At 37.3% G+C, this 14,106-nt stretch overlaps 1 long non-coding RNA gene across 1 annotated transcript; it reads left to right on the top strand.

The window, feature by feature from the left end:
* Positions 1-367: 367 nt before the first annotated feature.
* On the top strand, positions 368-11,826 carry LOC121878910. The gene is made up of 3 exons (XR_006091255.1): positions 368-660; positions 9,328-9,446; positions 11,642-11,826. It is a non-coding gene; the product is annotated as an uncharacterized LOC121878910 (long non-coding RNA).
* The last annotated feature ends 2,280 nt before the right edge of the window (positions 11,827-14,106 follow it).

Here is a 14,106-nt window from a genome sequence, read left to right on the forward strand (position 1 = left end):
AAAGTAATTAGACGTGACCGATCGCCCAAGCGGCTTCGCTAGCCGATCAGTGGTGAAGAGGATAAAGTAAATAAAACCTAACCCCACTCATTGTTTAGCACAATACGTGGGATTAATAAAAAATAATCGCGTAGTTTTACGTCCTAATTATGAAAATATCTACAGTTTTTTACAGACGAAGTATGAAAATTATCTAATAAATATTTGGGCGTTTGAATAAAGAGAGAAGCTAGTTCTTGTGGTATTTTCGGTGTTTGGTATGCGATGGTGTTTTCTTAAATGAATCATAACCTTTAATAAGTTAAGTAAGGTTTTGAAATTTTTGTTTGGTGACATTAATGTGTTTTAAATTTGTATTAGTCAATCAAGCCGCCATGTCGTCCTCCCTATAAGACGTGAGAATTGACATAGTGTTCAGGTAAACAAAATCTCATCGGTGAAGAGTATGAACACCTCCACGTAGGAGCTTGATCCTCTGGCTACAGCTTTAATAATTGTTGTATTTATTGTTTATAGTTGAGACTTGTGTTATGTTTATACCATTACGAAAGATGAACAAATCTTCGCCAGAGAAATGGATGAAGGAATAATGAATGGCGGAAGGTGTTGTGTATGGCGGACACAAGTGAACAGTAATACTACACCGTCACTAACAAATTGGTAAGTAAAAATGTTGATAACTTTGATAATCTTTGGGTTGTACTGGGGGTAAAATTTGTGAGTGGGAACTTTGTGAAGTACTAGATAAATCATCGTTTGGTAATATGTTGCATATTTTTCAACCAATATAAGTTAGGTTAGGTTTGTTCTTGAGTTGACCAATGTACGTTTCTTCTGGGATGTAGTGTGTTTTACACAGTTTTGAAGTAATACAGGTAAATATTCGTTTAATGGCTGTGGCTCCTTTTTGTTACGAGAATTCAACTTCCAAATCACTGTTGAAACCTAACCTCTATGTATTACCAATTAAGTTAAGGTGACCTTCATTTTTGGCGGAAATTGCTAGGTTCTCCCCCCCCCCCAACAATAGTGGGAGAGAGCCTGGGAAATCGAAGTTTATGGGTGGGGGAGAACACGAGTCATCTGGCCTAACAAAACCTAACCTAACTCCTAGCAGGGTGGCTACGCCTCCTGACTCACACCACGCCTAGCCTGACCCCTAGCTGGGCGCCGACCCCCCTGTGTGGTGGTGTTGGTGTGCGGATTATTGGATGTCATGTTTATGACCTGACCTCATGTTTAGTAAGGTCACCCTGTGTACTTAGCCTCTCTCAGTCTTTGTAATTCAGTTGCTTCTGAAGATGTCTTGAATAAAGACGACAGCTAAGGTGCTCCATTGTTTCCATCATTTCCTGTGTGATTTATCTTATCCACATTTTCATTGTGGATCTACATGAAATATATATACCGTATATATATATATATATATATATATATATATATATATATATATATATATATATATATATATATATATATATATATATATATATATATATATATATATATATATATATATATATAAATATACAGTGATCCTTCGGTTAACGAATTACCTTCCATAAGATTCTTAACTTCGGTTAACGAGCAATCCCTCGATTAACGAGCGACCCTCCACATGTTTTCACATGCATTTGGCGGTCCACCAGCTGTAGTATTAGTCCGCCAATACAGTAATCGTTTCTAGGGCTTAAATTCTTTACTATTTTAGTAAATATCAAGAAGTTTATACTATTTAATAATTATAAAAGTTTAATATTAAATTTTGTTGTCATTTTAACAATTATTGAACATAATTGAAGTACAGTAGAAGTCCAAAAATCCGGACTGCTTGGGGATTGGGTCGGTCCGGATTTTCGGATTTTCCGGATTCTCAGGCAGTACTTTTAAAATTCAAATTTAGAAGGAATAAAGAAGAGATGAACAGATACATTTTGATAGTTTATTCATTAGCAAATATAGCATGGTTCATTTATCAACACAAGCAGTTTTAAAGAAAAAGCTGTGAATTCTAGAATTTTATTCTTTGCCTTTTTTATATCATAAATTGTAGACTTTCCAATGTTGTATGTTTCCATTAGAACAGTATTGCTCATACCATGTTCTATTTTAATTATTTAAAGTTTGTCACTCAATTTCAACGTGTTCTTCTTTCTCTTCACACAACGAAGTTTATCTACTTTAGGAGCCATTATTATGGGCTCTGTAAATGGAAAGAGTAGGGCTCAAAATTACATACGTTGTCACATTTCGATTGCTCGTTTTAAAGTGGCGACCGCGTGGTCGCTGTGCAGCCGTGGCTCTCACGCATGCGCACATACACACAAAAGCCAGCTAAAAAAAAAAAGAAGAAAGTTTGAGTTTTCGAAAAGTCCGGATTCTCGGGTGGTCCGGATTTCTGGCATCCGTATTTTTGGACTTTTACTGTACAGGAAACTAGTTTTATGCGCGCCAAACAGCCTGTCAACACACCAAACAGGCGTCAGTCTCTGTGTCTTTTCAGTGGAGGTAACATCTTGCTTGAGACTCTCTTCAACAAAATTCTTTTTTCCTGTGTTTGCAAGCAAATTATTGGTCATTTTGAAATTTATTTTACATATTGACAATATATAATGCAGTGCAGTGTTGATTTAAAGAAAATAATCTTGAATTACACCAAGAGAACTAAAATTTTATAGGTGAAATGGCGCCATGGGGTGACTTCTCTTCCACTCCAATGCCTTCTCTTCTCCCTTCTCCTCCACCCCCATTCTAATTCCCATCATCATCATCCAGGAGCCTTCTACATACACACCTCAAAGTAAGTGTACTTTACAGTGGGGTATGCTATAACGAATCTAATTGGTTCTAGAACCTTGTTCGTTATAGCATTCGTTCGTTATAGGATTAATCCGTTCCAGGCCCCCAAATACAACCACATAACACTGAAAAATATAATATAAAATTGAAAAAATTGTAAAAAAGTGCATAAATATGCATCTAAACCCCTGAAATAAAGAATATCATTAATACTTGTAATAAAAAAAAAACAATTAATTAGTAAAAAAAAAATTCGTTGTAGGAGTTTCGTTCGTTATAGCATTCTCAATTTTATAGGTAAAACCGTTCATTATAGGAATATTCGTAGTAGAATCCATTCGTTATAGCATACCCCACTGTACTACCTTTTTTGTAGATTTTAGGCAATTTTCGGTGAGCTGGAACTAATTGCCCAAAAACCCATTGAAACAATGGTTTCGGTTAACGAGCAACCTTCTGGAACGAATTGTGCTCGTTAACCGAGGGACCACTGTATATATATTTGGGTACGAACTGTCTCGTAAATTGGGTACGTGTTATCTTGTAATTGGGCATGACTTGACGTATTTGATGGGTACGATTTGCTCGAGTACTAGTTGTACAGCACCAAATAATAAGCTGGATAACTGTCCAGTTGTCGGTTAGGTATGTTTTTCAGAATAACCCCAGAAGTTGATAGAATTGGACAAAACTTTGTGGAAACGTTAATTGCAATCTATTAAATATGTAAATGGAAATGATAATATACACAGAACCTACAAAATCTGACCCAACTTAAAGTAACCAGTTTCATTTTACAAGTGAACTCTGGACAGCTATTGAAAAGTCGTAGTTTCTATATATAGATGGAAATCAACCATCTGAGTCATGTTTCTTCTATGTCATTACCGTCACAAATTATAAATACTTGTAAAGTAAAGATGGTAATTAACCTTTACTTATGGGTATTATTTTACAAGTGAACTCTCAAAAGATATTTGTAAATGAATAGTTGCTGTGAGCAGATCTCACACTTATTACTTGTCGGTTTTTTTTTTTATCACAAATTACATGTAGGCTATGCGATATATTTAAAAATTTTGGCTATTTACTGTAAATACTCCTCCGAAAAATATACCATCACCGCGTGTCGTCTGCTTGTTTGCAACCTATTTACTAGGTCCAAGCATATCTCACATCCGTAAAAAAAAAAAAATAAATAAAAAGTAAATAAAATATTACTTCACCATGCTGCTTCACCAAAGAAGAGGCTTGGTTGGCCTTTGATTGGAGCAGTGTGTTTTTCTGGTGGTTTTGGATGTGTTTTATTTGATTTTGAGGTAGTACCTGTATTGCATAAGTCCCCCCGTACTGTATTAAATTTTGAGAATTTTATGGTTGCAATCAATTGTTTAGAGTGCTGGATTGATGTGTGAGGTAGTGATACCTAGTCTATGTTGTCAAGGCAAAGGTGTGTGATGGTCAGCATGCTCTCCTTACAAGTGAGTGAACCCGGGTTTGATCCCCTTGCAGGGTGAAACTATGGGTAAATTTCTCTCTGCCATTTGCCTGTCTACCCAGCAGTAATTGGGAACCTGGATGTTAATCGTGTTCCGGAGTAATGGTTAGCCAGTGCAGTTGGCGAGTTGTCCGGTCTTCTCGGACTGTTCCTTGACACTGGGTCATGCAGCTCGTTAACTTAGGGTGTGGTTGTTGTGTTGGCGACAGCTTCTACACCTTAAACAAATTTACATCTAGCTAAGCTAGCTAGACATTCATTAGTATAATGTGTGTTAATTTATGTTTGTTAAATGGTGGTATTATTTGTTCACATCTATGTGTAAAGTGGGTCTTGTTATCATGGAGGCTCTTGGGCCACCAGCTGTGCTCTTGTGGTTTCTCCTTTTAACTGGGGGAAGATTGGGCCCTCCAACTCATCAAGTTTGACCAAATTCTCTGGGCATGGCTGTGTACGTGTGTTTGTTCAGTGGTTCGATATTGTATAGTCCTTAAGTTCTTGTATTTTGGTGGTGTATGGGGGGAGTTGTTTTGATGCTCTATGGATAATTTTGTTTTGTACTGATTGAAGTTTAAGTTGGCTGGTTTTGCTGAGTGGTATTGGTGGATACTCCAGGTGGGGGCGGACAAGTACTTTTAATAGGTGTAGTTGAATTTTGGTGGCCATTTTGCTAAATCTTCGTAGTTTTGTGAGTTGTGATTGGGCAAGCATTGTGTTGTGTTTTGCTGTGCCTGTTCTTGTTATTGTGAGTCACAGAATCTTGCCTTCGTTGGAGTGTTGTATAGTTACGTTGTTGACTGTGATTGGTGCTGGGTTTATTTTGGCAATGTGTACATTATGATCTTTAGTTTCTGTGTATTGGTTTCTATTTTCGACTTTTTTCATATTCGTTGATTTTCTCGATGGCGTGGGCTGTTTTTCGTGCCATCATCTGTTTGCCCTTGCCTGGATGTCGGATGATTTGGGTGACGTCATCAGCATAAGCTATGTATTCTCCGTGGGTAGGAGGTGGCATGTCCAATGTGTATATTGTGTAGTGTGTTGGCAAGAGATTACTTCCCTGTGGTACTCCACTGTATGTATAACTTGATGCTTGGGCTCATGTGGTTATCAAAAAAGTGAAGTTGTTAGGAAGTTCTTGGTTGGTTATTTTGTATTTGAGCCCTAAGTGCCAGACCTTGTCGAATGCTTTTGCTCCGTCCCTTAATACAACGTTACATTGATCTCTGTTGTGCATTGCGTTTGCTATGTTTTCGTAAATTAGGGCTAAGGCTGTGTGGGTTCCTGTGTGTTTTCTAAATCCATGCTGCCTGGGGTTGAATTTCTCTTCAAGTTCTCAGTCGGTGGTACGTGATTTTTTCCATGACTTTTCCCGGTGTTTCCAGAAGAGAGATTGGTCTGTAGTTTGATACTTGTGTGGGGGATCTACCTCGTTTTGGTATAAATCTCATGCTCGCTGTTTTGAATTTTCTTGGGAAGTAACCAGAGGCGAGTGATGCATTAAAATTGTTTCTGAGTTGGAGTATCATGTTGATTGGTAGTTGCTGGAGTATGGGTTTGTTTATTTTGCTGATGCCCGTAGCCTTGTTCTTGAAACTGTTTATTGTTCTGTGTATTTCCTCTGCGGTGATTGGATTGATCGGTGTGGATAAATCGTCGAGAGAGTTAATGTCTATGTTGGAACTGTTGGCAGATGTGGGTTGTGTATGTCATGTGATTGGTTACTTGTCGCTCGGTGTTCATACGGAAGTTCGGGTCGTCTTCGTGACATGTTTGAAATATTTTGCTCCAGTATTACCTGAATTCGAGTTCTTGTTCTTTGGGTTAGGTTTAATTTAATTTGGTTGCTGTAACGAATGCAGTTTAATTCGTTGCTGGAGATTCCCATTGGGTGTTTAATTTTCCTCCAGAATTTTTTCGGGTTGTGGTAATTTGCTTCTGTCTGTTGTTAGTCTCTGCCAGTTATTACTATATGCTTCTTTGGACGTGTTTCTTAGTTGTTCGTGTATGGTGTTATATTGTCTTCTGTATTCTGGCATTCATCCTTGTTCTATGATTAATTTTATTTTATTAAGTTACTGAATTGTGTCTGTACAATTCTTGATTGATGTGATATTGAGGGTGTGGTAATATTAGGTGAGTGGTCTTGGGTATGTGTTGTTTCATTGCTTGGCTCCACATCTCTAGTGTGTTGTGTAGTTGGGTGATTTGGTGATTGTATAACTCCTTTTTAAATTCCTCCCAGTTGGACTGGCTGTAGCTGTATCTCATCCTGGCAGGGATCTGTATTAGCGACGTGGAGAGTGTGACTATGATAGGGAAATGGTCACTGGTGGTTATTGGCCGGGTTCCATTAGCAGGTTAAGATGGTGATGCTGGTTTGTTAGTACTATGTCTGGATGTCCGATGTGACCTGCTCTGATGTATGTGGGGAATTCTGGGCCAAGGTGAATTACGTTGTTGCGATTCAATAATGTGTTTAAGATCTGCCCTACGGTGTTGTCCTGGTGCCCCAAGACGCGGTGTCGTGCATTTAGGTCACCCAGAAAATATGCTGTTACATTTCTTCTCATTAGCCTGAGCATGTCTGCTAGTGGAAATATGGGTCTTCTCGAAGTGAAGTGACAGGTGCCGATTATGAGGGTTCTGTTGGGCTGTTTATGTTGATGGCCAGAAAGTTTTCTTGAAATGAGTCGTGTATCTTGTGTTGTATGTTTCGTTTGATGGCTATGACAGTTCCATCATGTAGTGGGTCTTGACTGTTTTTTTGGTAGACTGTGCAGTTAAATATTTTAATTTTTTTCCGAGTTTTTCTTACCATTCGAATTCAGGAGGAGAATATCTGGGTCTATGCTACGGTATGTGTTGTGTAGTTTGCTTTCTCTCTGTGGGATCCATGCTAAAACATTGTGTTGGATTATTTTAAGTTTGTTTATTATGAAGGCTGGTGCCTAGAGCTGGTTTGTGCCATTTTTTGCTGACCGGTGTTCCCCTGACACCCTCCTGTCAGTCAGCAGAACCAGGCAGATTTTTTTTATATGAGGACTGATCAACTCTCTCTCCTGTTGTCTTGTAATGAGTCATCCTTTATTAATTAGTGTTTCAATGTGTGTGTCTTCTAGGTTTATGTCTGTAGTATATGTGGATTTTATCCTGCCATGAGTCTTTCTGTTGAGACTATGGGGGAGCTGTAGTGGAGAACAATCGTAGACCAATTTCGTCTCCTTAGGTCTTCGTTCTCCGTGGTCTTTCTGGGTCAAGGTGGTGGTGCCATAGTTTCTGTTTGATTCTTTTTTTGGAGTGCTGAATTTGGCGGGGTGTTCTGTTTTTGTGGTGGTTTCGTCTTCGTCCGCCATCGTTACTTCCTCGCTTGTTGGGTCAGGATGTATGTCGGGAATAACCTGTTCTTGGGTTGATGTTACTTGATCTGCGGTGCTCTCTGGTTTGTATATACGGTAATGTTAAAAATTTTGGTAATAGGTACGTCGTTTGGGAATGCCATGTCTGGTAGGAAGTTGGCGGCGAACATTTCCCTTGCGGCCTTGGCAAAAGTTCCAGGTCTGGCTATATTCATGATGTGGGTGTGGATTATGGAAGTTATTATTTTTATGGGAAGATTATTTCCAAGTTGCGACAAAATAGGTTGCTTGGGGAGGGGGGTGATTTTTTCGAGGACCTTCGTCGTTTCTTGGGTTAATTTTGTCACAGCTGAATATATTCTGTTTTGCTGTTATTTATTTGTTTGTGTTTTTTTGTGTGTACACACACACATATACAATACAGGTAGAAATTACTGTCTCCAGAACGAATGGCTCCCTATCCCGGCCGCAAAAATGTCAGTAACTTTGGAACTTCCCTTAGATATTTTTGGATACATCCTGGGTATCATCCACGAATTGTCAGTTATTGTTTGGGGAATATTAATTAAATTACTCTAGTAATGGTACAATGTTTCTTATTAGGTTATTATAGGAAAATGCCTGGTTTATATATAATTTTTTTATCACTGAGCCCGTATAAATGTGAGGAGAGACAGTTAATAGAGAATTGTGATGACTGTTAATGGTATCCACAACAATTAAAAGAGAATAGAATCAGTCTAAAAGATCATGTAAAACTAAAAATATGACACACATCATTTATTGGCTCTATATAGATATGAGAAGAAGAGAGATGTATTAATAACTAAACAAAAGACCGGTATAAATGTAATGTAATGTTAATAAAGATGCTTACTGTATTTATTTTAGGTAAAGGTGTAGACAATGGCTACCGCCAGAAATTGTTTGTCGATTTTCGTTATTTTTCCTATAATACTTATTGTTTTGATGATTTTAAGTATATTAAAAGAAACGACAATGTTCTATTATGATTTTAAGTATTTTTTAAGACTTTTTCGTATCCTACGATCATAAATCCCCTGTTAGTGGGCGGGGCATGAAGGATGAGGGAAATTATGGGGTAAAAACACGGCGAATACAGTACTGATGTTATGGCATTAAAAGTACGTGTCTAGGATCATTTATAACGATAGAAATCTTTTTCTTGCCTTTAATGAGTCACGCGTGAAAATTTTCCTACTTCGTCATTGTTCGCTGTTGACAACCTGTATAAGTTCTGTACCATTAATCCTGATCCTTTAAATAAAATAGGTAAAGGTGTAGACAATGGCTACCACCAGAAGGAATTGTCGGAATTGGGTGAACTTTTTTCTACATATTAATACACCTTTACAAAATAGCCGTAACTTTGAAGTAAGCTAACCTCTATTTTACTTCAATATGTAAATTGAATGCCCAAACATTGCCCTCTGTTTATGTCACTTGGCTAAATTTTTCTCAACTTGTGAAGTCATTGACGTTCATTACTGGCCATAGTTAGAACCTCAGATGAAAGAATGGATAACATGAAGATTAGGCCCAGCTTATTCCTTCTGGATTACTATATTGAACACCCTAATGCTAACCTGACCTAACTTAACGTATCTTCACTTAGTTACTTTTAGTAAATATAATTTTTGTTTGTTACAGGAGATGTTACAACAAAACTTTGAAAAATTAAACTGTACCATAACAGCTGAAAATGACCAAGTGGAGCCTGGAACAAGAGGTGCCACCACCAACACTGCACCATCACCACCTATGCCAAGGTAAACTAAAGGGGGTATATATAAATTTTTCTACCCATTATGTAAACTCGCAACAAAAAGTATCGGTGCATACTGTAGTGTGAACAATTTGAGACCAGTGACGATAGGTATTGGGAAAGGCAAGTTGTTCCAGCCGTATGTTGGCAGCCCTGATTGTCAGCCATATGGCAACACCTAGTGGAGGGGGGGGGGGCTATGAGGATACACTTACCAACCTTCCCGACATATCACACTGTATATGTATCTTTTCGGAACTCGTCGATCTCACCCTGCACCGATGGGTGTGTATTCTGTGTGGGAGGTTATAGTAAGTGTGGAAGCAGTGGGTAGTGTATCAATAGTGCATCTGGCGACTCGGCCTATTTCAGTTTAAGTGCACACCACACAACCACCTCTGCTGTAAGTATACTTTATCCTCTTTGCCACTGATTATCAATTTGATTTCAACAGAGAATGTTTAGGAAAAATAATGGAAGCATAAAAAGGCAAAAATTATACAAGATAATGAACATCGCAGCTCAGCTGGGATGTGTTGTCTCTCCAGACTGACCCTTGGCACCTGTTGCTAAAGGTCAGTTGGTAGAGGCACACAACCCAACCCCCCTCCCCTGTGTGGGCAGAAGTATTTATTTGTTTATTTATATCCTTCAGATTGAGTTTTTATTTTTTGTTTATAAATTGTCACAGAAGTGACTGGGGAGAATATAATTTACATTGCTGAGATTCTTTTAAGATAGTGATTAATTTGAATATAAACATTCTATTGTTTGCACTAGACAAATATTTAAGTAATCATTTAGTACATTAGTACATGTACAGTACAGCTGTGCCCTTAGGACAGTGTAGCGTGCCCAGAGAAACAGTAGATGCAAATTTTAAAATATGATGCGCCACATTGACTCGCACAAAATAGGAAAGATTCGCTTTAAATTAAAACATTGTCCTTAATTGTGGGTGTCGCTTTAAGTCAATAACCTTAAATTGAATCGCTTTAAATCGACATTCTACTGTATAGGTAACTTGTATTATTACATCTTATTTATTTTGAAAGATAATAAACATCTTGTAAGAGCTGATGAGTCAGTTTTTTAACATGTAATATTAAATTGTTGTGCTTTATGAATTGCAAATATTTTCAAAGGCAACAAAAAATCAATAACATTAACACTTGTTTTTAACAGCATACACCACAAATCTGTAAAAAACATTAATTTTAATCAACAGAATTCAACATTAAACTGAAACGGACATCTCTCATAGGTGTGAATCCTCAGAGGCAACCGGAATGCCTTTATCACAAATTATATATCGTCATCTGGCCACCTGTCCATTAAATGACAGTCTCTCGAACCATTTCCCACCTCACTCATACGGGAAAATACTTAATAGTTGTAAAAAAAAATCATCACTGTTGTGTTATTAGATTAACTGCAAAAAATAACAAGATGACTAACAATTTGGCCTAAATCAGCTAATAATCAAATATTAGAACATCTTGGCAGCAATGTGTCAACTTATGGTTATACAAAATACTACAGAATACAATTAAATTGGATGTTGAATAGGTGAAGAACTCCAATAATCAGTTCATAATTTTGCATTACTATACAAGATTGACCAACAGTAATTTCTCCGTTAGCTGGGATCTTTCAAACCCGGAAGTCTGATAGATTTTAGATAAACTACTTTGGATTATTATAGTAAAGAAATGAAGTTTCTAACTTAATTAGAACTGCATTAATGGATTCCGGTAGTTCAGGCTCGAGGAAAACTTCACAAGCACCCAGAAACATTCTGGGGAAGTGGGCGAGTGTCTGTCTGTGCAGGATGTTTAGTTTAGACACTGAAACTTTTCCCAGTAACCGGAAAAGGTTCTGGGGAAAAGGAGTTTTTCCGGGTTTGAGAAAGTCGTCTCGTCGCCCAGAAATCTCTCATCCCCGGAAGTGCTCTGCACCAATTGTGTCGGCTAACGGGGATATCACTGTGTGCACGGTCGCATAGGCCTCCACACAGGCATAGAGCAGTACACTGTAGAGCAGCCTTCACACATTTACACTGCCCCCTGCATCTTTTCTTGCTACGAATGTGGCAGAGTTTATTTCTTGTCTTTACCCAGAACCGTCAACTCGTCCATTATGAATAGGTTATTTTGCCATTCTTTATTAACATACTGAAGAAAGAATCCCCATTTGCAGGTGACATGATGCAACATCTTCCCGAGGCAGTGGACCAGAAGGTATGACACTGTAGACACTGGGAAGAATACTTTCCTACCATCACCAAGTGGCATCATCAACATAACCAGCCAACTGAAGTTAACCAGAGATGGACACAAACTTCACCTGCTGCTGTATGGTAAGTCCATTGTTATTAATAGCTAAACTCTTAATTGAACATATCTGTACTCAAGGCCATAACAGGGTGTAAGACAGTACAGTAGGCCCTGTTCAGAGCTAAGAAGGTGGATGGATATTGACAAAGTTTTGCATAGAGATGGGTAGATATGGCGTAGGTATATGGAGCGGAGGGTGGAAACCAGTTAGGTCAAGAGATGCACAAGTCTAAATGTGGAAAGGAAGAGAGCCAGGGGTGGTCAAGTTTATCAACTTTCCCTGCCTAACCTAACCTACTAAAGTTAATGGATAGGGAAGACTGCTGGAGATATGATGGAAGATTACAGAGGGACCCACCAAATTCGCAGGGGTTAGGTTCTCAAAATGGCTGTGAATTGCCAAATCAGCGAATAACATTTGCGGACTGAGGGTGGGGGGGATACATTTTTACTTGTGTACAAAGAAATGTATATTCATTTTGTGTTGCCCTTAGGACAATTATTTCTTTTTACTGTATTGTATATATATGTGTGTAAACACACACACAAAACACATACATACAAATAAATAATACTGTAATGGGAAAATACTCTCACAAAAAATAACAAACAAATTTATTAAAAATGTGAGTCCACCCTCAAGTCCGTGCTTTATTATTAAGTCTGTGCTTTATTACTTTAATAATAAAGCACAGACTTGAGGGTAGACTCACATTTTTAATAAATTTGTTTGTTATTTTTTGAGAGAGTATTTTCCCATTATTATTTATTTGTATGTGTTTTGTGTGTGTGTTTACACGCATATACCGTATATACTCGTGTATAGTTTGAGTTTTAAGACCAAATTTTTAGGCAATAAATTGGGGGTCGACCTTTTCATGGGTAATAGTTTCGTTAGGTTGAATCCGTGCATGATAGGAAGGGCTAGGAGCAACTTTTAGTTTTAGACATGAAATATATTTACCGGTTACTGCCAGTAAACAATGGAAACGTAAAATATGTACCAATTAGTAATGAACAGCTGTGGAGTGCCTTCAGCAGATGATGCTCACCACCTTACAATAGGCTAACCTACCTTACAGCGTGCGTTCAGTAGTCTATGTTGAAGTTGAACCTGATGACACCGTCATGAGTAAAAACTCGCACAATATTCATTGACTGTCCTTATGTTTTAGTCTTTACCACCATTGGTGAATAGAATTTGTTTTACATTTGTAAATATTATTTAAAACATATATGAACAGTAAATAAGTGTTGCTTTCATATTCATATGTAGAGAAATGACGATACGTTTTCACATGTACGCACTTACTGTTCATACGTTGGAGTTCCCAATCGTCTCTCCTTATTTCTTTACCATTAGTGGTAAGCTACTGCTAGTGTTCCATTTATCAACATTAAATAGCATTACTTAAAACATATATACAGGTAAATTTTCAGCCACCGGCTGCAACTCTATTAATAAACCGTTTATTATTATTATTATTATTTTATAATTTTTTTTTAATTAAGTTCACTACAGCTACAACCAGGGTCTTAATTTCTTCAGTTTCTTATGTAGAACCATCGCCACTCACGAAAACAATGCCGTCTTGTCTCCTCGTTTGTGTTTTAATATTCTACTTATTATTAATGAATTGCATTGTTCATTTCACATATATAAACATTAATTCAATGAAATACATATTCGGTAATAAACAATAATGGATCTTTCGTACATATTCTTAAGATAAATGTCTGTTTCCTTGAGTGCACACGTATACATTGGAAGTAAACACTGACAACAATGTCGTCTCTTATACTCTTGTGTGTTTTAATATTCTAAGTATTAATGAATTGTATTGTTCATTTTGCATATATAAAGATTAATTAAATCAAATACATATTCAGTAATAAACAATAAAGAATCTTTTGTATATATTCTTAAAAAGATAAATGACGCGGCATCCTTAAATGTGCACGTATATGTTAGCGTTCCCAATCCATCTCTTTTTTTTTGCCATTACTGTACTTTCATTTTCTTTCGTTGTTCAAAAGATGTTACCGTAATCGCTTTTTGAATGGTTTTCAGTTAAAAAAAACTGTTGTATTACAATAATATTCTATCCTAGTTGACTTGAATAAATACTTGAATGGAAATATGAGATATTTTTTATGAAACTACCCGTGTTTCAGTGTAAAGTGCCGTAATAATAAATGGTAAACAATTTGCCTTCGGTGCTCGGTGTTTCTGGCACGGCGAGCCTCAGTTTATAGGTTGTAGAGTGTTTTTAGTGAAGGTTTTCTGAAATGAGTTTTATATGCTATAAAATATGCCATTACCCTCAA

Source organism: Homarus americanus, unplaced genomic scaffold, assembly GCF_018991925.1.
Source record: "Homarus americanus isolate GMGI-L3 unplaced genomic scaffold, GMGI_Hamer_2.0 scaffold46478, whole genome shotgun sequence".
Lineage (NCBI taxonomy): Eukaryota > Metazoa > Arthropoda > Malacostraca > Decapoda > Nephropidae > Homarus > Homarus americanus.